This window comes from Antechinus flavipes, chromosome 1 (genome assembly GCF_016432865.1).
Source record: "Antechinus flavipes isolate AdamAnt ecotype Samford, QLD, Australia chromosome 1, AdamAnt_v2, whole genome shotgun sequence".
NCBI classification, from domain to species: domain Eukaryota; kingdom Metazoa; phylum Chordata; class Mammalia; order Dasyuromorphia; family Dasyuridae; genus Antechinus; species Antechinus flavipes.
The window spans coordinates 165,479,927-165,507,490 of NC_067398.1; the positions used below are offsets into that span (position 1 = coordinate 165,479,927).

The window sequence follows — 27,564 nt, forward strand, 5'->3', positions numbered from 1 at the left end:
ATGGGGTTTGGAAGTAAGGTTAAAGTATAGTTAGGGAAATAGTTAAAGGTAGAGATAAGAAGGGCAGCGGAAACAGGGTTCTAGTGACAGAAAGTCCTGACATGCCAGTTTGGGATCTCTGCAAAGAGGGGGTCCCAGCTTGGCCCCTTTTATAATGGGAGATTTAAATAGAGGGGCCTATATGGGTGTAGCCCCAAGTTGGCTCAGGGCTGGGTGGGGCTGGGACAGGTCCAGATCTTCTATTGGAATTCAAAGGGACTAGGATTTGTGAATCAAAAGGTAATAACATTAACTAGGAGGGGTTGGGAATCAGAAAGAAAGGAATCTTAAAGGGACCTCACCTGTATCACAAGGATACGGAGCAAAATGAGGTCTAGAAGAGGCGCAAAGGGTCCCCTGTAAGGAATTACAGGCCTGAAAACCTAGATTGATAAAAGAGGTTTATTATGGGGTTTAGAAATAAGGTTAAGGTATAGTTAAGGAAATAGGTTAAGGTAGAGAGAGGAGGGCACTGGAAACAGGGTTCCAGTGGACAGAGGGTCCTTGGGGTGCCAGGCATAGTACCAGTGTGTTTCGATCCTCTGCAAAGAGAGGGCTCCAGTTTGACTCTTTTATAATGAGAGATTCAGCTAGAGGGGCCACTAAGTGGAGTCCCAAGTTGGCTCCTCAATGGGTTCCAGTGAGGGCTTGAGTTTGCTTGGTGGGGGTTGGGAAACATGAGCAGATCATTAGAATGGGGGCTGGGACAGCCCAAGTTGGCTCAGATCCAGGTAGGGGCTGAGACAGGCCTGGATCTTCTATTGAGATTCAAAGAGATGTTTTTGACCAGGATTTGTGAATCAAAGTTTCTAGTTTCCTAGATTCATAATGCATCAACTAGGAGGGATTGAGAATCAGAAAGAAAGGAATAAATCAATTCTTAAAGGGACCACAACCCGCATCACCCTCTTTAAGCAGTAATGATTACATAACAATAAATTGTTCAATAGATTTTGGTTAAACCACAAGTTTTTTTTCCCCATATTCCTTTTCTGAATCATCTTTATGCTCATACTCCCTTAATGATGACTGTCTCATAATTGATTATTCTCTTTATACAATGTTACTTATTCTTTATAAAAGCTTAAATATTTCCCACTTGTGTTCCAGTCCTTTATTTCCCACCATTTAACTAGTCCTGCCATTTAGATATCTTATTGTCATCACAATTCAGCTCATCAAATATTTATTAATGAAGTATGTCCAAAATTAAAATCTAATACTTTTCATCTGTTTCCTAGAATAGACACCGCATAATTTCTGACTTTTAATTCTCTCTTTACATTTTTTTTCTTATCTTAGAAACAAACTATCAAACTTTATCCCCTTTGTTTCAGCAGTGTCTTTACTGGATCTGTATCCCAGTAAGAAATCATAAAAGAAAGAAAAGACCCCCAAGTGCAAAAATGTTTATAGTAGCTCTTTTTGTGGTGGCAAAGAATTAGAAATTGAGTGAATGCCTATAAATTGGGGAATGGCTGAATTAGTTATGGTACATAAATGTAATTGAATATTATTGTTCCATAAGAAATACTAAGCAGGATGATTTCAGAAAAAAGTCTGTAAAGATCTGAACTGATGGTGAGTGAAGTGAGCAGGATCAGGAGAACATTTTACACAGTAACAGTAATATCATGTGATGATCAACTTAGTACTTTTCAGCAATACAGTGATTCAAGACAGCTCCAATAGACTTGACATGGAAAATTTCATCTTTAGAGAGAGAGAGAACTATGGAGACTGAATGTGGATTGAAGCATACAATTTTCACCTTTTTTTCAGGGAGGAGGGCTTGTTTTTTAGGTTTGCTTTTTCTTTCTCATGGTTTCCCATTTTTGTTTGATTTTTCAACATGACAAATATGAAAATACCTTTAAAAGGATTGTACAATGTATTGGTCATCCTGCCATCTAGGGGAGGGGGTTGGGGGAAGGAGGGGAAAAATTGGAACAAAAGGTTGGCAATTGTCAATGCTGTAAAATTACCCATGCATATAACTTGTAAATAAAAAGCTATTAAAAATTAAAAATTTAATTTAATTAAATTTTAAAAAAGAAAAAAAAAGATTGTACAGATTACTTTCTGTCATAGGGAGTGAGGAAGTAATAAGGGAGGCAGGAAGAAAAAATTTGCAACACAAAATCTTCAAAAATGAATGTTGAAAACTCTCCACATGTGTTTGGAAAAAGAAAATACTACTGAGAATAACTTTTTTTCCTTTTTAATTATAACCATCAATTATGAATATTTCAATATATAAAGGAGACCAGAAAAGAGGATTTTAAAGTCAACTAGTCAGCAAACACTCTATGTGCTAGGCATTATGCCAAGCACTAGGAATACAAAGAAAAGCAACAATAGTTCACGTCCTGAAAGAGCTTACAAATCTAATGCATACTGGGAGACAATATGTAAAATATACACAAACAAGATATATGCAGGCTATGTTGGAGATAATTGCAGAGGAAGGGCACTAGAATTAAGATTTTAGTTGTTTTTTAAAAGAATAATAATAATAATAATAATTAAAGGTAATAATGGAATTTTAGTTGGTTCTTAAGAAAAGCTGGGCAATCTAGGAGATGAAGTTGAGGAAATTTCAGGCATGAGCGACAAGCAGTCAAAATTCATCTTATCAAGAGATGGAGTATTTTTTGTAAGAAACAGCAAAGTGACCAGTGTTACTGGATTATAGAGTACATGGAAGGAAATAAGATATATGAAGATTGTAAAAATAGGAAAGGGACAATCATAAAGGACTTTAGAATAATAGATTTTATATTTGATATTGTAGGTAATAGGGAGTCACTGAAGAAGTTGATTGGAGGACGGATTGGAGAGGGGAGAAATTTGAAGCAAGGAACTCAACCAGAAGATTATTGCAATGATCCAAGCTTTTTTTTTTTTTTTTTTTAATTTTTTATTTAATAATTACTTTATATTGACACTCGTTTCTGTTACGATTTTTTTTTTCCCCTCCCTCCCTCCACCCCCTCCCCTAGATGGCAAGCAGTCCTTTATATGTTGGATATGTTGCAGTATATCCTAGATACAATATACGTTTGCAGAACCGAACAGTTCTCTTGTTGCTTAGGGAGAATTGGATTCAGAATGTATAAATAACCCGGGAAGAAAAACAAAAATGCAGATAGTTTACATTCGTTTCCCAGTGTTCTTTCTTTGGGTGTAGCTGCTTTTGTCCGTCATTTATCAATTGAAACTCAGGTCTCTTTGTCAAAGAAATCCACTTCCATCAAAATATGTCCTCATACAACATCGTTGTTGAAGTGTATAATGATCTCCTGGTTCTGCTCATTTCACTTAGCATCAGTTCATGTAAGTCTCGCCAGTCCTCTCTGTATTCAATGATCCAAGCTTAATGGAATGAAAGCCTACTCCAGAGTGTTTGCTATGTTGGACGAGAGAAGGGGCATATATTGAAAAGGTGGAATTGACAGGATTTAGCAATAAATTGGATATGGGAGATAAAAGAAAGTAAGAAGTTGAGGATGAGACTTAAATTGTAAGCTGGATGACTGGGAGAATGGCTGGTATTCTAAATAGTAATAGGGAAATTAGGAAGATGGAAAAGTTTGGGGGGGAAAGAAAAGGAGTTAAGTTTTGAATATATTGACTTTAAGATGTTTGTAGCACATCATGCTATTCATATGACAATATACCAAATTCGTATACCAAAATTTGTTCATCCATTCCCCAATTGATAAACACTCCTTTAGTTTCTAGATCTTTGCTATATAAAAAGGATTGTATAAACACATAGACACAGACATACACAGACACACACACACTGTAGTGACTTTGGGGCACAGTTTCAAATTACTTTCTAAAATAGTAAGACCAATTCACAACTCTTATCAACAATGTATTATTTTGCCTGTTTTTCTACAGCCCTCTATATTTGTTTAATTTCTTTTCTTGATTAACTTTGTCAATCTGATAGAATTCACCTCAACCTGAAGTGGAATCTCAGAGTTAGTTTATTTTTTATTTCTGCAGTTTATCAATTTTTAATTAGGGATTTGGAGCATTTTTTTTTCATATATTTCTTAAATGCTAAGATTTCTTCCTTTGAAAACTGCCTGTTCATATTCTTTGACCATTTGTCAACTGGGGAATTTCTCTATTTCTCCTAAATTTCCTTATTTATTTCAGAATTGAGGTCTTTATTGGAGAAAGTTACTGTAGATTTTTTTTCAGGCAATAGTTTCCCTTTTCATCTTAGCTACATTGGTTTATTTTGGGGGGGGCAAAACCTTTTGTATTTTAGTCTTTTTGCTTAGTTTTGCATCAAAATTCATTGGTATTATCAATCTATAGTTTTCTTTCTTTGTTTTTACTTGAATCAAACTGTATTTGTAGTTTTAAAAAACATTTTTATAGCAAAATGAATTATACACTTAACTTCATAAGTTAACTTTTTTCTGTCCCATAAACCAATAAAGTACTATGCATTAAACTTCAAATCTTGAAACACACACACATTTTCCCTTGATTTTTCATTTCCATGTTTCAAGTTAGAACATAAAAAGCGAGCTTGAAAAATCAACTTCAAAAAATTAATTCTTCCTTCAAAAAAAAAGTATGAGCAATCTAAAAATGATCAGCGAAAATGAATAAAACATTGCAGAGTCATTTTTACTTAGTGATTGCTAAATATACTACTCCCTCTTGGAAATTATTGAACCATCTACATGTGAAATTAAATGATTTTCATTGTCATCTTTTATCACCAACTAGCTTCATTCCCATTTTTATGTCTTCTTAATGATCCACTAGTTTGAGATCATATTTATATCTTAGAAGGAAGTTGGATCATATCAACTATGTTGATAAGTTGATATGATCCTTTCTTTTGCTATTTTTGCAAACAATTTGTATAATATTGGAAATAATTTTTTTTTAATGATAATATTCACTTGTAAGTCCATTTGGTTCTAGAGGTTTTTCTTTGGGAGTTTATTTATGGCTTCTTCAATTTCTTTTTCTGAAATTGAGCTTTTAAAATTCTTTATTTCTTATTCTTTCATTCTGAATGTTTACAATTTTATGAATATTCATTTGTTTTATTGACCAGTTTTATCATCATATGTAGCTGTACAAAATATTTTCTAATAATGCACTTCATTTCTTCATTTCTTCCTTTACCCCCATTTTTGATATAACTTAGTTTTACTGTCTTTTTAAATCAAATTATCTAATTTGCTTATCTATTTGTTGTGTTTATTTTTCCCTAAACATCCAAATCCTAGTTTTAATTATTCATTTATCTTGGACAATTTTACTCATATCTCTTCAGTTTTTTGTTTGACATTTTGTGCTAGATTTGTGCTAGATGTCTGCTCCTTCCTGAAGTTTAACAAGGGTTAGTCAGATGTCCCCATCATTTCCTTTGATTAAAAAAAAACAAATAGAAACAAGATTTCCACTCCTAGCATCTAATACAATGCTTTTAATGTAGGTGTTTATTACTTGTTTATTGAATTGAGCAAGTCCACGTTCATTACATTACATTAGAATGTGATGCATTGAAGAAGTACAAAGCACTTATAAGAGCTCAGAGAAGGAAGAGATTATTTCCAGCTGATTCTTAACTAATTCTTCTGTCATATATATTAATTGAACTAGAAAATTTGAAGAACTGTTTTGAAAAATAAGGTGTGATTATATCTAGGATATACTGCAATATATTTAACATATATAGGACTGCTTGCCATCTTGGGGGGGGTGGAGGGAGGAAGGGATAAAAACGAAACATAAGCGAGTGCAAGGGATAATGTTGTAAAAAATTACCCTGGCATGGATTCTGTCAATACAAAATTATTATTAAATAAAATAAAATTTAAAAAAAAAAGGAAAAATAAGGTGTGATATGCAACTCTTGTAATTGTACATATCAGGTATAGCTGGTTCCTGTATGTACTGTACAAGAAAAGTTTGACTTTCTGTAAAAAAAAAAAAAATTTTTTTTGTCACACAAGGGCCTATTCCTTAGATCATTTGCTTAAGAAAAAAAATTAGTTTGCAAAGCAATTTCTGGTTTATGACTAGTCAATTGTATTAGTAATATCCAGAGCTATTATCGAGTTCTAGATTTGGAAAGGAATTCAGAGATGTTTTCCTCATTTTACAATGATTTCCCAGAAGGTTAAGTAGTTCGTTTAAGGTCACTCAAGTTCTAAGGGTCAGGTGCAGAATTTGAACAGAGATCCCTTCATTCTAAAGACAGAGCTCTTTCCTACCATACAATTTTCCCATGGTCTTGATTCTTCTTGTGAAAGATTTAGATCAGTTTAATTCCAGAGCTGTAACTAAGACAAATAGCATGAAAGGTGTTGTCAATGATATAAATCATCGGATACCTGGACTAATGAAGGATCATTGTTATGAGGAAACAATGTAGTGAGAGACAAGTTCATACTAACATACCTAGGGACTAATAATGCTATTGGTACCCTTTAAATTTGATAGTATTTTAATTCAATGCCCTGGTTCTTATAGCCATGCCCTAGTACAGTTTTGTTTAATTCCACCAGTCCAAACCATAACCCTAATCATCTCACAGACATAGTAGAACCCTTCCCCCATCTGTGTATTATCTTCAAAGGCCTACAAGCTGACCTGAACATTTCCAGAAGACATATAGTTCATGCTTGTCCAATTAATGAAAGTCTTGGGCAGCTAAATAGTGCAGTGGATAGAGTGCCAGCCCTGAAGTCAGGAGGATCTGAGTTCAGATGTGACCTCAGACACTTAACGCGTCCTAGCTGTGGGATTCTGGGCAAGTCACTTAACCCCAATTGCCTCAGGGGAAAAAAGTCCTATTTCCCTCCTAGCAGCCAGGAGATTCAGTATACTTTGTCCACTATCAATAACCTAAAATGCAGATGAGTTCCTACAAATCAATCAAGCCTTCCTCTAAGGCAGAGAGGTTATCATTGACCCCATGTGACTGCTAGTCCACTATTCTCAAGGTAAGCAATCATGTTGTTCTCATTCTCATGCTTCTACCAATCCTATAATCATATATTTTATTTTTTCCCCCTATCTTGTTCGGTTCTTTGTTCTATGCTTATAAAAAAGGGAAGTGCTTCCTCCTCTGGGTCTTTCCACCTAACTGAGGTAGTCATTTGACCCACTTTATTAACAGGTTTTTGCTCTGGTTATAAATTGTTATCTTGTTCTGAAAAAACGTACCTCACTTATCTTTGTTGAATTTCATTCATATGTGTACTATGTTCTGCACTCATGGGCCTCCCATCTCCGCAAAGGAGTTGAAGGAGTTCTCTTCTCATACTTTTTTGGGGGACCAACCAAATTTATTTGTTGTAATTCTACAATATTCTTTTTTTTTTTTTTTTCAGTGAACCTGGTGAATTGCATTTATTTATTTAATATATTTTTTTATTATAGCTTTTTATTTACAAGTTATATGCATGGGTAATTTTACAGCATTGACAATTGCCAAACCTTTTGTCCCACTTTTTCCCCTCCTTCCCCCCACCCCCTCCCCTAGATGGCAGGATGTCTAACACATGTTAAATATATTAAAGTATAAGTATAACATTCATTTTGATTGTTTTTGCGAGTGATTTTTATTTCTATTGTTGTTGTCACTGTGTATATTATTTTCCTGTATCTGCTTTGCATCAGTTTATGTAAATTTTTGTTTCTCTGTATTCTGTATTCTTGATATCATATTAGTTGTTTCTTACAGCACAATAATATTCTATTACATTTATATGTTATGATTTATTTAGCTGTCTATGGTAATACATTTTATTTCTAGTTCTTTGCCCACCTTAAAAAATATTTTGGTGTATATGGAGGTTTTTTTAAAATCAATAACCTCCTTGGGATATATGTACAGTAGTAGAATTACTGGGTCAAAGGTTGTGGACATAATAATAGCCTTTTAATTTATATAATTCTAATGTTTTTCCAGTACTGTCACACTTTTACCAATAATGAATTAATATTCCTGTCTTTCCATAACTCCTTGAATACTAATCTCATCTTTTGCTATCTTTACCTATTTTCTTGTTATAATATCACTGGAGGATTTTTTAATGCACAGAAGAGAATAAAAAGAAAGGTAAAAGAAAATACATTTAAAAAATCCTTCAGACATATTCATTCCTTCCTTTGAGATATATATATATATATATTTTTTTTTTTTGCAGGCATACTGTTTGTCCTCCTTGCTCAATTCTGTTTCCTCACTGGGTGGGAGAAGAAATCCTTTTGGAAAATATAAATAATCAAGCAAAAAAAAAAAAAATTCCCACATTACAGGTCCAAAAATGTATTCCTCAGTATGTATCTTCAGTCTAGCATCTCTCTTTGAGGGGTTGGATAGCATGTTTCCTTATCCTCTCTCTGAAATCATGATCAGTCATGGAATTGATTGGGATGATTAAGTTGTCTTTTTTGTTGTGGAGATCATTCTCTGATTCTGCTTATTTCTTTTCATGTTAGTTAATACATGCTTTCCCAAGTTTTTCTGAAACCATCCTGTTCATGATTTCTTAATGACACAATAAGAAATTACATACATATGCTACAATTTGTTCAGTCATTCACTAATGGATGAATGTCTAGTTAGTTTCCAGTTCTTGGCCATCATAAAAGCTGCTGCTTTAAATATTTTTGTATATTTGAATCATTTTTCTCTAATTTTGGATTTCATCTGGCTAAAGATAGGCCTCTTAGTGATATCACCAGATTTAAGGGTATGCACAGGTTAAGTGAGTTTGTGATCATAACTCCACACTGCTTTTCAAAATGACTGGACAGTTCGTAGCTCCATTAACAGTGCAATTCCTTTTTAATTTTGTAATTTAAAACAAATAGAAAATAGATAAGAAAAAACCAAAATAGACAAAAAAAATTATCAAGTGCATAGGAGAACATGAGAGGATTCAAAATATGTAATAATAAATTTCCATTTCGAGAAAGCATATATAATAATAGAGCATATTGCATTCAGAATTATCTTTTTTTTTGTTTCCTTGTAGGTTTTCTTTTGTTCTCTGCTCTTAATTTTTTACTTTATACTTTCCCCCCTTTTTTCCATCCCCACTTCTATCCCCAAGCAGGTTACAGTTAAACAGAAATATTGTTGTGTTTATATACACATGTATAGATTCACACACACACACACATATATATACCCCATATATCTATCATTCACACAAACATACACACACAGATATAAATATGCAGCCTATCTATCTTAAACACACACACACACACACACACATATATATGTATTATATATATCGATACTCTATCATTCACACAAACATATCTATCTGCCTATCTACATATAGATACGTATTGTTCCTTCTTTAACCCATTCCCAATATGAGTAAATTTTCAGAATTACCAGCCCTCTTCTCCTATCTAATTCCTCTATCAGTTTTTGATCTTGCACTTCATTTGTATAGCATAACTATTTTTACCTTTTCTTGCATGTTTTTGTTTTTTATAACATCATATTCAGCTCTACCCCAATCTTTCTTTTGGACTACATAAATACTAATGACAATGTTAAAGATATAGTTTACATTTCTTTGTATAAAATATAAACAGATTCTCTTTATTAAATTTCTTGAAATGATATATCTTATTTATCAAATTTTCTATTGAGTTCAGGTTTGTTTGCCAAAAAATCCTGAAAATCTGACAATTCATTGAATGTTCATTTTTTTCCCATTCAATATTATGCTTAATTTTACTGTATATGGTATTTTTGGCCACAACTCTAATTTGCTGGCTTCAAGCACTTACAAGAGGGTCAAGTTCTTGGTTTGGGTATCCAGACTACAGAGGAGAACTAAAGAGAGACCTGAAACCAGAGGCACCATTCCCTACCCTGTCCCTTGATTAAAGGCAATTATACTAACAAACTCTTACTTTAAAAATAAATAAATGAGCAGGTGAAGGAGAAAAAGCACTCAACCATGGAAAGTTACTACAGGAATAGAGAAGACCAGAGTTCATCTTCAGAGGATACTAAAGTTTAAAAAAAGTCTCTCCAATCCTCAAAAATAACATTAAATGGTTAACCCCAAAACAATTCATAGAGTGTTAAGGACCATGCCTAAGTGATCATTACCCTCTTTTTTCCCTCCCCGGAAGGGGCAGGTCAATTCTCCACAGCTGTGAATCATAACACTTGAAGGAGTTACAAAGCAGCTTTCACAGATTTCCTTGTGGCTTGGGAATGAAATAAATTGGAGGCAAGAGGGAAGAGGAGAGAGGTCAGAGAACGCAACTGTTTCTCAGTCTCCTTGTATCATCAATCATCATCAATCATCATTAATCATCATCAATCGTCATCTGCTCACATAAAGAGATCCATTCTACAGGTCTGAGTTAGACCTCCAGCAGCCATGGCAGGTAGCTCCCATATCATAATAAATACATGTTAAATAAGTTCAAATATATGTTAAATCCAATATATCTACATATTTATACAAAATATATACATATTTTGCTGCACAAGAAAAATTCAATTTAGAAAGAAGGTAAAAATAACTTGGGAAAGAAAACAAAAATGCAAACAAATAACAGCAAGAGTGAAAATGCTATGTTGTGATCCACACTCAGTCCCCACAGTTCTCTCTCTGGGTGTCGATAGTTCTCTTCAATAGTGAACTATTGGAACTGGTTTGAATCATCTCAATGTTGAAGAAAGCCATGTCCATCAGAATTGATCATTGTTTAGTCTTGTTGCATGTATAATGATCTTTTGGTCCTGTTCATTTCACTCAGCATCAGTTCATGTAAGTCTCGCCAGTCCTCTCTGTATTCATCCTACTGGTCATTTCTTACCAAACAATAATATTCCATAACATTCATATACCACAATTTACCCAGCCATTCTCCAATTGATGGGCATCCATTCATTTTCCAGTTTCTTGCCACTACAAACAGGGCTGCTACAAACATTTTTGCACATGTGGGTTCCTTTCCCTTTTTAAAGATCTCTTTGGGATATAAGCCCAGTAGTAGCACTGCTGGATTGAAGGGTATGCACAGTTTGATAACTTTTTGAGCATAGTTCCAAATTACTCTCCAGAATGGTTGGATTCATTCACAGTTCCACCAACAATACATCAGTGTCCCAATTTTCCCAGATCCCCTCCAACATTCCACATTATCTTTCTCTGTCATTCTAGCCAATCTGACAGGTGTGTAGTGGATCTCAGAGTTATCTTAATTTGCATTTCTCTCATCAATAGGGATTTGGAACATCTTTTCATATGACTACAAATAATTTCATTTTCTTCATCTGAAAACCATCTGTTCATATCCTTTGACCATTTATCAATTGGAGAATGCCTTGATTTCTTATAAATTTGATTCAATTCTCTATATATTTTGGAGATGAGGCCTTTATTAGAACCCTTGAATGTGAAAATGTTTTCCCAGTTTATGTAACAATGTCTTGATCTCACATGGACCTTTTATTATGCCTTTCCTCATTTCAAGTTTATGTGGTAAAAATTGCATTGCTCACCCATCGTGAGAATACCATCACATGAGAGTGACATTTTATAAACCCAACAGAACACCAAGCTCATGTTTTCAATAGCTGAGACAGCTGTTCTTGTGACCATTTGAAAGGAGAAGAAAGAAGGGTGAGGGGGAGACAAGAGAGGATGTTGCGATAAGACTGCTACTGACTGCCAGACTGCTGGGAGCCTCGAGTTCAGAGGTGGGAGGGGAGAGAGCAGTTTTGTTAGTGCCTTTTTTTAAGATGGAGAATGAGAAACTACTTTGAGATAGAAAATTCTTTTAGCAAGGGAAAGCCCTCCATTCAGGCAGTGAAGAGTGAGGGGGGTGTATCTAAAGAGGGCCTTGGTGACGGAACCCAGAGGCTAGGTGTTTGGAAGAGAGATAAGGGTAAAGAGGAGGCTGGCCGTAGGATAAGGATGAAAGGTAAAGGTTACGCAGGTCAAGATGGGGAGAGCAACGTCTTCCCACCACGTCACCACGTGACCAGGAGCAGGTCACTCGGTTTTAGCTTCCTTACTGCACTGTGACCTCCTAGGTCTCTTCCTAAATCTGTGATGCTATGCAAGAGCAAAATGAGTGAAAAGCAAATGCCAAGATCCCGGTGCTTTGACTACTATAACAACTAGAAATATCAGTTATGGTGATCCTAGCCCAAGGGCGGCCAGAGAGGTGCCGAGCCCTAGCGATAGGAATCTCTCCTCTCCTAATCTCTCCCACTGTTTTCCAATCCCTTTCCTTTGGGATGACCTCCACTTTCTCTTGTCTTGTATGTACACAATTGTTTGTGTGGTCGCCCCCGTGAGGATGTCAGCTTCTGGGGACCATCAAAAGCGTATTTACCTTTCTTTGTAAAGTCAACAAGCATCCATGAAGCGCCTACCGTGTGCCCCGCACGGCGTTAAGCGCTAGGCATGCATGAGATTGTAAACTCCGAGGGTAGAGACTGTTTTTGCCGTTCTTTGTAATCTGCAGTATTCAGCCAAGTGCCCGGCACACGACGGACGCTTCTTAGAAGCTTGCTGACTTGACCTGACTTTTCCGGAAGCGACCCCAGCACCGCACCCCAGGCCGCAGCGCCCGCAGCGGGCAGGCAGGAGGAGCCAGGACTCTGAGGCAGGGCCCCAGCAAGAGCAAGCCCTCTATCGGAGCGCCTGCGCGCCTGCGCGGGAGGGGAGGTGGTGTATGCTCCATTCTTGCCCGGATCCACTGAAAACAATCTCTGGCCGGACGCCGCCTCCGGCTCGGCCCTAGCTCTCTTTCTAGTTTCTTCTCTCACTCATTCCCTCCCTTCTCCCTCGTTTGCTCCCTCCTTTCTCTCTGGCTCGCTCCTTCCTTTCTCGCTGGCTCGCTCCCTCCTCCCTCGTTCCCTCCCTCGCTCGCTAGTCTCGGCGCCTCGGTCGGCAGCGGGAATCCGGCGAGAGCCGGGCGGGACGTCGGCAGGGACGAGAGGAGGAGGTAAGGCGCTCCCAGGGCTTTGGTGGTCTTTTCCCGGCCAAGCGGGTGCTAGGCCTCAGACGGTGGCGGGCGGCGGGCAGCGCGGGCCAAAGGGGCCCGAAGGCCGGGCCGGGGGCGGGGCGCTGCGGCCTCGGGCCGGGGCTGGCTGGTTCCTGGAGGATCCTCACTAACCCCTGCAGCCCCCTCCCCCTCCCTCGGCGGGATCGCGGCCCTGCGGGAAGTTCCGCGGTCTGAGGAAAACTGCGGCCCTAGCGCGGCCAGGTAGGAACCACCTGGTGAGGGGCTAGAGACCCCTCCTTTTTAGTTTACCGCCCCTTATTGCCCTCTACCCCCGCCCCCAAGTTCCCGACCAGCCCTCTTCTGGCCAGCCCCTTCTGGAGAAGCGGTGGTTCAATTGAATCAGTCCTTATCGCCTTGACCCCTCTATCCCCCACCTCCTTCTATCCTTCGCTTTGTCTAAATCTCAGTGACTTGGCATTCATCAGGAATTTCAAGATGTGGGGACTTGGATGGGGCAAAAATATATCTTGTTTTCCATGTAACCCACTGTATTTTATGCATGAAAAAAAAATCATTATCCCTATAAGGATCCATAGGGTTCACTAGACAATCAGACATGTCCATATCACAAAAAAGGTCAAAATACTTTGTTGTAGATCACATAGAAAATGTTCCCGCAGGTTATTTAAAAATAAACAAATCATTATCTATGACAAAAACGGCAATCATTCCCAGAGCATAAATTAGATTTTTGAGGAGTGACTTGTGTTTTCCCAGCTCTTTAGCACCGTTCCTGTCTTGCCTGGACATATGTGCTTGTTGATTGAACCATACCCTTATCCTCTCTCTCTTAGCTTAGGAGCAAAGTTTAATTGCAAGATCTATCTAAAATATTTTTGTTCATTTTTTCTTAAAGGAAGTTTTATAAGTATTACTGGTTTGAGGGGGAGACCTGTCCTTCAAGTAAGGAGGCAGAATTTTCATTTGTTGCTTTGGGAATGTCTTATTTTATGGCAACATCTTTTTACATGATGCATGTAATGCAGAACTAAGGAAGTCTGGAAAGTTAAATAAAATATTTTTCAACACTCGAACTTTTTTTTTTTTTTTTTTAAGTTTGAGAAATATGTACATGGCGTCATCCACAGCCGAGTTTGGTGTGTGATTGTGTGATAGAGCAAAGATTTGGAGTCTGGGTTTAAATCCCTGCTCTGCTGCTTAACTATATGACTTTGCATAACAAATCAGTTCACCTTTCTGGACTTTAGCATGCTTATCTGTAAAATGAGAGGCTTGGACTAGGTGATTGAAATCCTGTGATTCCAAAAGCTTGAAGTCTTTGGTATTTGACTCTCAGCCGAAGTGGTTACATCTGTCCTATTTATCTAATCTCATCTATTCTGGTTTTTCCTGGTGGAGAAGGCACTATGAGAAAGGGCATGGAATTGAGAATAAGGATGATATATGTAAATGATTAAAAAAAAAAGCTATTCTAAATGGTGCAAAATATTATTTGATGGGTGCAGGGGGTAGTAGTTTGTTTGTTTGAGACTTTTTGCTCTTATTCTTTAGACAAGGTAGCTAGGCTTTGGATGGGCCATGGTTGGATTTGGAGACATGGATATAGGGAAGTTAATATAACTAAGTGAAAATGGAGTGAACTGGAAAGAAACTTGAAGTTAAAGTTTGAGGTTGTATCCTTTATTCCAGCTGTTTCTTAGAAGAGCCGTTTTTTGTTTTCCTTTTTATTTATTTAGTTTTTTTTAAATTAAAGCTTTTTATTTTCAAAACATATGCATGGATAATTTTTCAACATTGACTCTTGCAAAACCTTGTATTCCAAATTTTCCCAACTTTCTTCCTACCCCCCCCCAGATGGCAAGTAATCCAATATATGTTAAATATGTTAATAATATATGCTAAATCCAATATATGTATACATATTTATACAATTATCTTGCTGCATAAGAAAAATTAGGTCAAAAAGGGAAAAAAATGAAAAAGAAAACAAAATGCAAGCAAAAGAATGAAAATGATATGTTGTGATCCACCCTCAGTTCCCACAGGCTTCTTTCTGGGTATAGATGGCTCTCTTCCTCCCAAGATCATTGGAAATGAACTCAATCATCTCACTGTTGCCAAGAGCCACATCCATCAGAATGATTATCATGTAATTTTGTTGTTGCCATGTACATTAATCTCTTGGTTCTGTTCACTTCACTTAGCATCAGTTCATGTAAGTTTCTCCAGGCTTCTCTGACATTATCCTGCTGATTGTTTCTTACAGAACAGTAATCTATAACATTCATATACCACAGTTTATTCAGCCATTCTCCAATTGATGGGCAGACATTCTGTTTCCAGTTTCTTGCCACTACAAAAAGGGCTGCCACAAACATTTTTGCACACGTGGCTCCCTTTCCCTCCTATATGATCTCTTTGGGATATAATCCCAGTAGAAACACTGCTGGATCAAAGGAGTCTTTGTTTTAAATTCAGACTGTTTCAACCAATCCTTGCAAATTTTCTGATATTTATTTCTCTTTTTCTTATTTGCTTAGTATAGTATCTTGGTGAATCTTCTTTTTTTCTCTTTTTGTGTGGATTTGTTTAATGTTGTGTTGAGCCTTTCTGCTCTCTATCTGTGACTTTGATGAAAATACAGATGATAAGCTTATAAAACTATTGACACAAACTTGAGAATAGCCAATTTGTGGTATTATGTCAGTATACACAAAGATCTGAATAAGCCAATGATGGACCAAATCTAATTAGACAAAATATATTGTAATAGGGATGTAAAATCCAATACTTAGTTTAAAAATCATTTTCACAAATAGAGGATGTATAATGTAATGGATAATAATTCATATTATTAGAAACCCAGTGGTTTTAGTGCATTCTTCATTTCTTTGAAGCCTTCCAGGTCCTTGCACAGTGGTCTCCCACATTGGGAATGTATGTCCTTCTCTCCTCTGCTTTGTGGAAATCTCACCTTTCTTCTGATTTTTCTCTCTGCTTATCCACCTTTTAACCCTTTTCAATTTTATTCTACTGAAACTGCCTTCCAAAGTTAATAATCATATTATAATTATCAAATGTAATTCTCCTTAAGCTCTCTGTTGCCTTTGATACTGTTGATCAGTCTCTTCTTGATGCTCTTTTTTCTCTAGGTTTTTTGGACATCACCCACTTCTAGTTCTCCTGTTTGCCTGCTTCTCCTCTGACTTCGGGGCTTGATCCTCTTCCAGATAAGAGTCTCTAACCATAGGTATCTCTCAGAGTTCTATCTTGGGCTCTCTTCTCAAATTCCTATGTACTACTTAGTGATCCCATCACTGAACCACTGGGAAGTCTTTCATAGTTGGTCATCGCATTTTCTTGCTGCTGTTGTATAAAATGTATTCTTAGTTTTGTTTCCCTCAATGATATAATAAACTTTTAATATATACTTAATGGTTGAATTTTAAAAAAATGTTGTGTCCTTTACATGGTACCTTCTGTAGTTTTAGAGAGAAGTTTTGTAATAGCACATTAAAACAATTGGACTATACATATTCAGAATTCATGGTAATGTCAAACAGACATAAGAAGATTAGAACGAATTCTGGAGATTAAAGTACACATTTTCAAGAAATTAAGTAAATAATGATACCTCACAGTTTTAAAAGGGACCTTTTGGGTAACTTTACATTTCTGGAAATAGCAGAATACCAGGAAGTAAACAGAAAAATATGGTAATCAACCAAAATAAATTTGATAAAGCTCTTTTACTAGGTCCTGAAATTTCATTGGTGGGGGAAGCTCTCACTAAGCTTATATTTCTTCTCATTTTGCACATAATTCTTTTAAGTTTAGTTATGTTTTCTTATTCCACGTTTATTAGAATAGCATCAAAAGGGATAGAGACTGTATAAATTAACTTGTAATGAGAGAAGGAAATGCTAGACACAAAAACTGAAAAAGGAAAGGATTGTGGTAAAAGTTATTTTGTGGAGGGATAAATAATTCAATAAATATTTATTAAATGCTTCTTCTGGGTAAGGTACTTCTAGGTACAAGGAATACAAAGAAAGATACTTTAAAGATACTTTTGTAAAATAGGGATAATGATTCTTGTACTACCTACCTAATTGGGTTGATGTAGGAAAGGTACTCTGTAAATCTAAAATATTAAATTGGGTTATTACTACTACAGTTAATATTTAATTAGTATAAAAGGGATAGTGTAATAAAGGCAAAAAAGAGGCATGATCACTATATTGCTAGAAATTTGAAGGAAGTGGAACTTTAAACTGCTAGATAGTGGGGCAGCTTCCTAGAGGAATTTAATGTCTAGAAAGAAGGCAGGGCTTCAGCATCTGGAGATAAAGAGTTTTGGGGGGAGTCCTTTCTAGGCATTAAAAGAGACCTAGTTCAGGGCAGGTTTTAGCCTCAAAGAGGCTAAAAAAAATTAAAATTAGGAGCTTGAACTAGATATCTTTGAAGATCCTTTTCAGAATAGTGATCCTTTGACTCCTGATTGGTATACCCAGAAATGGTATTATCAGGTCAAAAAGTATGACAATTTGTAGACTTTTTAATGTAATTCCAAATTATTTTCTAGAACAGTTAGACAAATTCACATTTCCATCCCAAGTGAATAAGGGTGTCTGTGATAATTTTTTTTTAAAATTGTCTTTAACTAATTTCTGAGTGCCATATAAACCTTTGGGGATGTTTTTCTTTACATTTCTCATTCGTACTTATTTGAAGCTTTTTTACTTAGTTATTGATAATTTTGCATTTCTTTTTTTAAACCAATTTTCTATTGGGAAATGGCTTTTGATTTTCTATATTTGTATCACTAAACTATAGATCTTATATATCAAGCATGTATTAGAGATTTGATGCACAGCTTTCAAAGTTTTTTCTCAAGTGTTTTTATTCTGATTGTAGTTGCATTTTTTGAAAGTAAAAACTTTAAACCATTTAACAGGAACATGCACAGTTTAAATGTGCTAATAATAAATGGTAATGGTTTTTCTCATTGTTATTCTCTCTTAACAGAAAGACAGTATGGTATATCGTGGAAAGTGTTTAGAAATCAGGATGCCTTAGTTTAAAGCTCAGAATTGAAACTTAATTTCTTTATCACTATGATCAAGTCCCTTAAACTTGCCTCATTTATAAAAAGGAGGTAATAATAGTAATGTTTCTCTCATTCGATTGTGAGCTCCTTGAAAATAGAGAGCATCTTGCCTTTCTTTGTGTTCATAATGCCTAGCCACATAGTAGGTGTTTAATGTTTATTGATTGGTGTGAGGAAAGTGCTTTGTAAACATTAGAGCTCTCCATTAATGTGTTTTTATTTTTGAATATGTTTGGGAAAGAATCATAGTAGATTAAAGTATGGCTAGGAGGTGAGAGATCTGGGTTCTAATTCTAGTTTTATGTGATTTTTGTTGTCATTTAACTTTTCTATATTTTTTTCCCTTTGCTAGGAATTGGGAAATTTTATTTTTTTTTTAAAACTTACTCTCAGGGTAATTGTGAAGATTAAATGAAATAGAGTTGACACTTGCTTTGAAAAATAACAACCACTCTATAGAATACTGTTAAGTTCAGAGGGATGTGAGTAATTCATATCTTTTCCTTTCTAAGCTCTCCTGATTTTGAACTTTCTTTACCTTGCCATGTAGTCTCTTCACACTGAAATTATATTCTGCCTCTGGTTTTCTCCCACTCATTGCAAGTACATTGTGGCCTTGCAGTCTCTTCTGATTGATCTTTAAGAAAAAAAAAAAAAAAAAAGGTGGATTGGCCAACTGCCAGTTCTTTCTGGGCTCCATTGCTGGCTCTCTTGGCTTTCTCCACTATGTTCCTCCATCAGTACCTTTTTAATTCTTCCCTCCTACCTTTTTTCAGTTTTCTTTTATATGTTCTACTGTTAGAATGTAAAGTACTTGAGTGCAAGTTCCTTGCTTATACTTGGCTCTCAGCACGTAAAAATATGAAGTTACTTATATGCTTGTGGGCTTGCTTGAACTAGCACTTTCAAATTAAACTTGACAGAAATTCTTGTCAAAAAAAATTTTTTTTTGGGGGGAGGAATTAGTCTGGACCCATTATTTGATTGTTGTGAATTCTCACTTTGTAGAAATGGCTTGCTTCAATGCATATTGGCAACTTGCCTATAAATTATATTGTTTTCTAGGAGAAGGAGAAAGGTAATAAGCAGTTATTACCTAATGTGTAGTAAGCCAAACACTTTACAAGTATAATCTTATATAATCCTCACAACAACCCAGGGATGTATGTGTTATTACTATTCTCTTCACGGGAAGGAGGAAACTGAGAAAGATACATTAAGTGACTTACCCAAGGTCATATAGTCCTAAGTGTCTGAGGCTGGATTTAAATTCAGGACTTCTTGCCTCCAGTCCAATGATTTAGGGCACAGGGCTTTCTTAGGATCATGTTAAGGGCAAGATTTGAACTTTTGCCATCCTGTTGGCAGGATAGCCCACTATCTGCTATTCAGTATTCCTTCTCATGATGTATTTCCTACTACTTTATTATGTATTGCTATTGAATATTTGTTAAATTTTGTTGTACTTATGCCAATTGTTTGACAGTGATTCATTATAATGTCCTTTTTTGTTTTTATTTTTTGCATTTAATAGTATTTTACTTTTTTCTAATTACATGTTAAGATGGTTTTTAACATTCATTTTGTAAGATTTTAAGTTCTAGATTTTTTTTCCTTTCTCCCTTTCCCAAGACAGCAACAAATCTGGTATAGTTATATAATGTCCTTTTTTTTCTTTTTGGCTAAAGCAATTGGGGTTAAATGACTTGTTTAGGGTCACAAAGCTAGGAAGTGTTAAATGTTTGAGATCTGATTTGAATTCAGGTCCTCCTGACTTCAGGACTGGTACTCTATCTGCTATGCCACCTAGCAGCCCCTATAATGTTCTTTTTAAAAATGAAGTTCATTCATTTTTTTAGATGAGATCTGAGATAACAGAAGATGAAACAATTTGTTATAGATTTCACAAAAGGCCATTGGTAAAATCAGAATAGAATTGAAGAAGATGAACTTGTAAATACAGGCCGAATGATAGAATGGCTTCAAAGCCAGGAAGAATTTGGTTCAAATCATTCCCTTGATATATTCTAGCTCTGTAACCAAGACCTAATCACTTAACTCTGTCTACTTAAGATAGATCTGAAAAACTCTAAATTATAGATAAGTTGCTTAGCATTATTGGTGGAAAGAGTTTCCATACCTGAGTTTCTCATATAAAAGATATCATCAGCTCTTACCTAAAAAATAAAACATTGCTTTTTTTTTTTTTTTAAATAATAGCCTTACATTTTCTTTTTTTTTTCTTTCTTTCTTTCTTTTTTTTTTTTTTAAATAACTTTTTATTGATTGAATCCATGCCAGGGTAATTTTTTTACAGCATGATTCCTTGTACTCACTTCTGTTCCGATTTTTCCCCTCCACCCCCTCCCCCAAATGGCAAGCAGTCCTTTACATGTTGAATAGGTTACAGTATATCCTGGATACAATATATGTGTGTAGAACCGAACAGTTTTCTTGTTGCACAGGGAGAATTGGATTCAGAAGGTATAAATAACCCGGGAAGAAAAACAAAAATGCAAGCAGTTTATATTCATTTCCCAGTGTTCTTTCTTTGGGTATAGCTGCTTCTGTCCATCCTTGATCAATTGAAACTGAATTAGCTTTAACAAAGAGATCCACTTCCATCAGAATACATCCTCAAACAGTATCGGTGTTGAAGTATATAATGATCTCCTGGTTCTGCTCATTTCACTTAGCATCAGTTCATGTAAGTCTAGCCAGTCCTCTCTGTATTCATCCTGTTGGTCATTCCTTACAGAACAATAATATTCCATAACGTTCATATACCACAATTTATTCAACCATTCTCTAATTGATGGGCATCCATTCATTTTCCAGCTTCTAGCCACTACAAACTTGGCTGCCACAAACATTTTAATAGCCTTATATTTTCAAAATGCATGCAAAGATAGTCTTTGACATTCAGGCTTGCAAAATTTTGCATTCCAAATTTTTCTCCCTCCTTTCTCCCAGCTCCTCCCCTAGACAGTAAGTATGTAAAACATATACTTTGACCAAAAAGATACAACAAACATACATAAAATTTACCTTTGCTAAGGATTTTTTATACATGATATTAATACAATGGAAGAATGGAAGAAACATTTTTATTTTATGACAAATATGTTTCACAAAAGTCCTACTCTAGTGATATTTTATGCTATAGAGATAATGTTAGGTTGGCAGCAAATACATTCCTAGGGACTGACTGTCTCTTGTCTGAAGAATGGTTTAGCCAAGTATGGAGAGTTTTATCAGTAGTAGGTTGGGCTAGAAGCGATGAATTCTTCAGTCATAAAAGTGATGAAAATTAAAAAAATGTCTTTTAGTCTAATCTGCTCTCCTTTGCCATGCAAATTCATGCCATTCATCTGGTGAATATCAATATGATATCTTATGCATTGTTATGTACAAGCTGTCTTCTATTCTTGAGATATACTCTTTCCTTACCTAGACTTCTCAGATTCCTTATCTTCCTTCTAGATCCAGCTCAATTGCCACCTTCTCTGATCACTTTAGCTATATATTTTCCACTCTTAGATATTCTTAAAAGTATCTTTATTTCTTTTCAGCCCTCTTAAGTCCCTATCTTGTGTTATATGCATTTATAGCAAGCAACGTTGGTGAGCCAAGGAACTGGGTTTTTTGTTTTTTTTTTTTAAATAACTTTTTATTGATAGAACGCATGCCAGGGTAATTTTTTACAGCATTATCCCTTGCATTCATTTCTGTTCCGATTTTTCCCCTCCCTCTCTCCACCCCTTCCCCCAGATGGCAAGCAGTCCTTTACATGTTGAATGGGTTGCAGTATATCCTAGATACAATATATGTGTGCAGAACCAAACAGTTTTCTTGTTGCACAGGGAGAATTGAATTCAGAAGGTATAAATAACCCGGGAAGAAAAACAAAAATGCAAGCAGTTTATATTCATTTCAAGGAACTGTTTTTTCTGTGTCATTGTATCTCTCCCTCCTAATACTGAGTTTTGTACATATTCACCAAGTACATTTTAAATATTTGTTGAACCTAATTAAAAGTGGGATAGAAGATGCTAGGAGTCGCTCAGTTTTTAGATCTCTTACAAATATTAAAAGTTTACTGTTTTCACCCTAGGTATGAGATCCTTGTTTAATGATTATTAAGTTAATACATTACTGAAGGAATTGAACTACTTCCGTATTGATAGTCTTCCTCTGCAGGGAACTAGGTGGCACAGTTGACGGTGCACTGGTCCTGGAACAGGAAGATCTCAATTCAAATATTATTTCAGATACTTAATTAGCTGTTTGACCATAGGCTAATCATTTAACCTCTGTCGTCTTTAGTTTCTTCATTTATGAAAAGAGGATAACAATACTTACCTTTCTAAATTGCTGTGAGGACCAAATGAGATACTTTAGCCTTCCTTCCTCTAAATGAAATTAGAAAATGTACAGAAGGAAGGGGCAAATAAATGGAAAAATAAATTTAATCTGTCCCTGAAGAAGCATATAAAAGAGTTTGTAGAATCAGCCTCATTGTGGGACCAGAGACATAAAATCTTTAATTTGTGGGGTACTTGGTCATCTTATTTTGCTGTATCACGGTAAACAAAGAAAAGGAAACCACAATGAAGATATTTGTATCTAATTTAACTAACTTGTGAGTCAGCATCTGTTTTAAAATGTGAAAAAGTAGAGATTAGGTCAGGTCCCTTGTATGTTTAAGTCCATTATCCTAAGAAGAATTTCAGATGATTCTTCAAAACAAGTTTAATATGTAAACCTTTTCACTTGATAACTTCAGTGTAAAAGTTGGAAAAAGGGGAGACAGTGACTATTGTGTTGGAAAGAAAGGTCAGCCAATTGATTAGAATTTTTTATTTTTTTATTTTTTTAATAATTTTTTATTGATAGAACGCATGCCAGGGTAATTTTTTACAGCATTATCCCTTGCATTCATTTCTGTTCCGATTTTTCCCCTCCCTCCCTCCACCCCTTCCCCCAGATGGCAAGAGTCCTTTACATGTTGAATGGGTTGCAGTATATCCTAGATATAATATATGTGTGCAGAACCAAACAGTTTTCTTGTTGCACAGGGAGAATTGAATTCAGAAGGTATAAATAACCCGGGAGGAAAAACATAAATGCAAGCAGTTTATATTCATTTCCAGTGTTCTTTCTCTGGGTGTAGCTGCTTCTGTCCATCTTTGCTCAATTAAGGCTCTCTTTATCAAAGAGGTCCACTTCCATCAGAATACATCCTCAAACAGTATCATTGTTGAGGTATATAATGATCTCCTGGTTCTGCTCATTTCACTCAGCATCAGTTCATGTAAGTCTCGCCAGTCCTCTCTGTATTCATCCTGCTGGTCGTTCCTTACAGAACAATAATATTCCATAACGTTCATATACCACAATTTACTCAACCATTCTCCAATTGATGGACATCCTTTCATTTTCCAGCTTCTAGCCACTACAAACAGGGCTGCCACAAACATTTTGGCACATACAGGTCCCTTTCCTTTCTTTAGTATCTCTTTGGGGTATAAGCCCAGTAGAAACACTGCTGGATCAAAGGGTATGCACAGCTTGATAACTTTTTGTTGATTAGAATTTATTAAAGTGCCTGTCATCTGCCAGGCACTGTGCTAAGTGCTAGATTCAAAGAAAGGCAAAAACAGTCCTTTCTATTAAAAGAATCCTATAGTTTTATGGGAGAGAAAACATGCAAACAAGTATGTGCAAACAAGATATCTGCAGAATAAGTTGAAGATAATCTTAGAGGGAAGTCATAAAGGTTAAGTAGGACTTGGAAAGATGTGATTTTAGCTGAGAATTTAAAGAATTTTGGAGACAGAGATGAGGAGGGAGAGTATTTTAGGCATTAGGGACAGCCAGTAGAAACACTGGAAACTAATATTTAGGAAAGAATAAAGAAGCCAGTGTCACTAGTGTCAGCTAGTTTGCAAATATATAGAGGAGAGAAAATAAGATAGAAGATGATTGGAAAAATAGGAAGGGACCAGGTTATAAAGGGCTTTAAAAATCAAATGGAGGATTTTGTATTTGATCTTGGAGGAAATTGGGAGCTAGGGAGTTCATTGAATAAGTGGGGTGATCTAGTGTGACCTAGGTTTTAAGAAGATCATTTTGATAGATGAGTGAAGGACAGATTGGAATAGGGTGAAAAATGAGAGGCAAATTCTTATTTGCCATTAATACATTAAAACTTTTCACCTTTTCTGTTTGTTTTTCTTTCTCATGATTTTTGCTTTTGTTATTATTTTTCTTTTACAAAGAGACTAATATGGAAATATGTTTAAAATGATTGTACATGTATAACCTATATCAGATTGCTTCTTGCCTTGGGGAGAGGAAGGAAAGAAGGAAGGGAGGGAGAAATAAATTTGGAACTGAAAATCTTATTAAAAAATGAATGTTGAAAACTATCTTTACACGTAGTTGGATAAATAAAATATTATTGAATTCATTAATACATTTTTAAAAGTTTTATTCATGCTTTTTGTTTTTTTCTATCATTTCTGAGTATTAAATCTTTTCTTGGGGGCAGCTAGGTGGCGCAGTAGATAGAGCACCACTCCTGAATTCAGGAGGATCTGAGTTCAAATGTGGCTCAAATCTGGTCTCAGACACAACACTTCCTAGCTGTGTGACCCAGGCAAATCACTTAACCCCAATTGCCTCAGCCACAAAAAAAGAAAGAAAGAAAGAAAGAAAAGTCTTTTCTTGAAAGTAAGAAAACCAGTACAATCAGTTAGTCTAAATCAATTAGATCATATCTGATAACGTTTGCAGAATTTTGTTCTAATGGGTTCTTTTTGGAAAGGGGGAAATATGTTTCATTATCATTTATACTTCCTTTAGGAAGGACGTAGGAAGACACTGGACATGGTGACATCATCAAAAAAATTATCTTTATTTTTAAAAAGATTATTTGGTTATCAATACAAGAATAATTTTAGAATTATCTTGTTTTCATTTTATTTCATCATTAACTAGTTAGGGCAGAAGTCAAAGCTAGGTTATACTATTTCAAATATGGTCTGTGAAAAATGAGAAATGAATAGAAATAGACCTTTATTAATTACTTTTAGAGAAATTTAACTGTGGAAAAACAGTTGCTACAATGAAACAGAGCCCAGAAACAACTTCAGCAAGTAGACATTTGTCATTTCCTTGACAAGTTGAAAGATATGGTAATAAAAAACAATCTTGATTTCAGCAACTGCATTTGCAGATATTATGGCATATGATGATGGAAGATTGTAAGCAGCATTACTTTATAAAATAGCATAACACCTTGTAAAGGAAGTGCCAGGAAACAAGCCTGCCAAAAAACTTAACATAAGATCCAACTAAGGCATATCTTCCTAAGAGCTTCTATGACCTAAACTGGACTTTTTGTTGGTGGTTATTATTTGTTATAAGTAATGCTTTTAGGAATATTTTTTTCTCTAACTTCCTGAATAAATGTGTGAGTGTAGCATTTAATCTCATTAGTAAAATCATTTGGTAAAAGGGTAAATTAATTTTCTTAATATTTAGCATATAATTCCTTTTCTTAAAAAATTGCATCAATTTAATACTCCACCAGCAGCATATCTGCTAGCTTGTTTTATTACACCCCTATGCCAGTATTACATTTTGTTATCTGTTATTATCCATGCCTTTTTGGTATTAGGAGGCAATCTTTGTATTTCTCTAATTATTAAAGATTTGGAACATTTATTTTGTAGATATTGATAATTTGCATTTACTTTTCAAGAATTGTTTATTAATATTAATACTAATCTATAATACCAATAAGTAATATAAATTATTAAACAATAGAAACAATATGTAATAAAATGTGATAATGTTGATATATTAATATTAATAAAATTAATATTCTTGAGCCACTTAATTATTGGAGAATGGCTCTTAGACTTATATGTGTGTGTCAGTTTGCTTATAAATTGCTTATTGTACTACAATACCAAAATTTTTTGCTATAAAATTAATCTATTTTATTTTTATTTCTTCTAAGACATAACTGGTTTGGAAGTTAGAGTTGTGTCTCAAGGGGAATGTGGTAGAGTGTTGTCCTCTATTTTTGAAAGCAATTTATGTAGCATTAGGATTGTTGATTATTGAAATGCTTGATAAAATTAATTGGTAAATCAGTTTGATAGTGATTTTAGTGTGGCAGTTAATGAACTTCTTCTGATATATATACATATATATATGTGTATAAATATATATATATACACACACATACATACATACCTACATATATATGTTTATCAAAGTTATCTGTTTCAAGCATTTTGCATTTTTGTAGGCATTCATCCCTTTTTTATTAAATTTTTTTTTTTTTACATAGCCTTATATGTCACATATTTAAAATAAAGTTCTTTATTTTTAAATTGTAATTTTGGCTTTCTGATTTCTGATTTTGGACCAGTCTCCCATCTTTTTTTGTTAATCTGCTCCCCTATCCCTTACAGTTTTAATTTCTAGGTTTCCCTGATTTGTTTGTACTTCCTGAGCTGGAAAGTTTCTTCTGAGAGCTGTGTGTTTAAGTCGGGGAGCTATTGGCTGTCTTTTTGCATATCATTAAGTTGGCAAAATGTACTTATTCTGGTTTCTATTTGAATTCCTTGATCATTTCTTGATCTGGTGCTCTTGCTAGAATAGTAATAAGGAAGTTAGGCTGGTCCTAAACAGTTGTGTACCCAAGATGAAACAGATGTAAAAATTGCTGCCTTGGGTTTAAACATCATTTCTTCAGAAAATTTGTTCTTGAATCAATAATTGACAATTTATTTGTGTTTCTGTCAATACTACTGATGTTACTTTTTTTTAGCATTAGTATCCAATTATATAATCTCTTTCATTTAATAGTGTATTGCCATTGCTTATGTTGGTTTCTGATAATAAGACTTAGACTTTCAACAAAAGCAAAAACTATGCCTATTATTCTAGTACTGATCAGAAGTCTCCATCATCGTCATCTTATTAATGAGACCAAAGAACAACAGGAAAGCTTTACAGGATAATTCTCTCCATCAGACCACATTTTCATAGCCATACAGTAGACAGAGATGTATAGAACACAAAGTTCTGCAACTTATTTTTTGTTGGTTATTACAAATAAAAGAAAATTTAAACACTTTAATTGTGTTAAAGTGTTGAAATCTTTCTTCCAACAAAGTATGCCATAACATATGTTAAACTCAGTTAAATTCTTTGATAAATGAAATTTTTATTTTTATTTTTATTTATTTTTATTTGAATTATGAAAATTAATTGTAGTGAGTGGTAAATTAGTCCAATCGTTCTGGAGAACAATTTGGAACTGTGTCCAATATCTGGAACCCTTTGTTCCAACAATACTTTTATTAGGTCAGTGT

The 27,564-nt window shown here is 35.1% G+C and overlaps 1 protein-coding gene across 5 annotated transcripts in view; it reads left to right on the top strand.

Annotated features, from left to right (window-relative positions):
- Positions 1–8,246: 8,246 nt before the first annotated feature.
- Positions 8,247–27,564, top strand: part of ZFYVE16 (zinc finger FYVE-type containing 16) — a 68,306-nt gene continuing 48,988 nt past the window's right edge. For 2 of the 5 annotated variants that reach the window (XR_007953065.1, XM_051992759.1), the window contains exons 1-2: positions 8,247–13,038; positions 16,212–16,309. The gene's annotated coding sequence lies outside the window, so the exon portion shown is untranslated. Of the gene's footprint in view, positions 13,039–13,143; positions 13,300–16,211; positions 16,310–27,564 lie in introns of those variants that run through there. The other 3 variants (XM_051992726.1, XM_051992746.1, XM_051992736.1) reach the window with 3 other exon arrangements.